The sequence below is a fragment of the Mastomys coucha genome, unplaced genomic scaffold (assembly GCF_008632895.1).
Source record: "Mastomys coucha isolate ucsf_1 unplaced genomic scaffold, UCSF_Mcou_1 pScaffold13, whole genome shotgun sequence".
In the NCBI taxonomy this organism is placed as follows: domain Eukaryota; kingdom Metazoa; phylum Chordata; class Mammalia; order Rodentia; family Muridae; genus Mastomys; species Mastomys coucha.
The window spans coordinates 4,409,760-4,411,882 of NW_022196895.1; the positions used below are offsets into that span (position 1 = coordinate 4,409,760).

The 2,123-nt window shown below is 41.7% G+C and overlaps 1 long non-coding RNA gene across 2 annotated transcripts in view; it reads right to left on the reverse strand.

Moving 5' to 3' along the window:
* The window catches only part of LOC116087526, a 35,044-nt gene extending 32,927 nt beyond the window's left edge, over positions 1 to 2,117 (reverse strand). Inside the window, exons 1-2 of one of the 2 annotated variants that reach the window (XR_004117448.1) lie at positions 1,730 to 2,117; positions 1,388 to 1,646 (exon numbers count right to left, since the gene is read on the reverse strand). This is a non-coding gene — a long non-coding RNA (uncharacterized LOC116087526). Of the gene's footprint in view, positions 1 to 1,158; positions 1,647 to 1,729 lie in introns of those variants that run through there. The other variant, XR_004117447.1, reaches the window with a different exon arrangement.
* Positions 2,118 to 2,123: the final 6 nt, after the last annotated feature.

Consider the following 2,123-nt stretch of genomic DNA (forward strand, 5'->3'; position numbering starts at 1 on the left):
CCCTTATATACCCAAGCTTGAGCTGCCAAGTCCTCCTGGATTGGTTCCCCGGCAAACCCTCATTAGCAAACACCTGCTCGGGAGAGGCACATGCGCAGCATACACCTGCTCGGGAGGGGCGCATGCGCAGTGGATTGTCTATTGCTACAGTGTATCGGGAACTAGCGCCATCTTGGATTTTATCGTCCAAGCAGCTGCCTACATCCTCCTCCAATTATGACCAAAAATATGTACACATACATAGATTACCTTGGTAGATAGGGTAACTTTGTCTCTGCAAAGCCATCACAGGACTGGGAACTTAGCTACAGATGTGTGTCTTGCATTCATAAGACCCTGAGTTCCATGCCAGTCTCACAACAAAACAAAGTGAAAAAAAATTCTCAAATTGGTTTCCAAAAGTATTCTGTTTAGTATTTTTTATTCTGGAATTACTGCCTTTATACAATGCTTTATACAATAAACATCTATAATATACATAATCATCTCCATACTTAGCTAAAGAGAAATTTTTAAATGTTTAAAGTGTTTTTGTATAATGTAATTTCTTACATGAAAATAATAAATGTCTACTCTTGAAATACAATTGTCACTGGATATGAAATAATCACACACTTTAAATTTTCCTAGATGAGGACCCCACAAGAAGACCTGTAGAGTCAACTAACCTGGGTCCATGGAGGCTCACAGAGACTGAATTACCAACCAAAGAACATGCAGATGCTGGGCCTAGGTCCACACATTTGTAGCAGAAGTAAGCTTGGTTTTCATGTGGGTCCACTAATATTTGGAGCTGAGTCTGTCTCTAACTCTGTTGCCTGCCATTGGACCCCCTTCTCCTAACTGGACTGCCTAGTTGGGTCTCAGTGGGAGAGGGTGTGCTTAGTCCTACGGTGACTGAATGTCCCAGGGTAGGGTGGCATTTAAGGGGGACTTCCCCTTCTTCTCAGAGAAGTAATAGTGGCAAGGATTTGTAAGGGTGGGACTGAGAGGGAAGGAGAGAGAGGGCTATGGTTGGGATGTAAAGTGAATAAAAAAATTAATTATGGAAAAAAATTTCCATAATGATTTGTGACATTGGCACCTACATGTCTCACTTGGAAAAATCACTGTTCTAGTCTACCAACCATTTTAAAATCAAGTTATTTTCTTATAGTGTAAATTGCCCTTTATTGGTTATGTCCCTTGGGCCGGAGAAGCTTTTAGCTTGGTATCTTTCCACTGGTTCACTCTTGCTTCCTTACTTGTAACTCTGGTGTCATAACTGAGAATAACCAAGATAATGCTGTATGGCTTTCCAGCATATTCTAAGGGTCAACTCATGCTATATTTTCTATCCATTTTGAGTAAATAGGAAGTACTTGATGTAGGGGTCCAGTTATGTTACCTTTTCCAAAACCATTTGTAGAAGAGGCAATGTTTCTCCAGCCATAGTGTCTTGAAATTGTTGTCAAAGTCCAGTTGACTCTCTGGGTTCATCCTAGGCTCTCTGTTTTATTACTTTGGTCTATGTGGCGGTTCTTATGTCAGTACTTTAATTAACATAGGCCTGAGAGGCGTTGATGTTTTCAACTCAGGACATGTGAAGCCTCCAGCTCTTTAACTCTGTTCATTTTTATGGTTGGTTGTTTCAAGAATAGAGTCTTCTGTTGAAATAAATAAATATATATATAATTAAATGGAAAGGATAGGGGAGAGAGAGAGAGAAAAAGAGAGAGAGATCACATACTCAGGATCCTTTGTGGTTAAATACAAATTCCAATGATCGGTTTTTCTTTTTCTTCAAAGATGTAATTGGAAGCCTATAGGAGTTGGGATAATACAGATTGTGGGGTAAAAATAGGGTCCCACATCTTCTTGTGGTTAGGGCTGCTGGGCGAGGCAGGGTGTGAGAAGTTTGACTGCAAGGGAGGAGAGTCCTTGACTTGCTCAGTCAGGGGCTTGGGTTGGCAGAAGCTGTGGCTGGAGCTCAGGGAAGCCGCTTGGCAGTTGATTAGATTAGACGTGCTCTTTAGAGGGAGACCTGCTTCATTGCTCCAGCATGGCAGGTCCGATGAGAAGAGGCAGTCCTTGGTTTTAAGGCCTTTATAAGAAAGGCAGAGAGAGGGAGAGAGGCAAGAGGA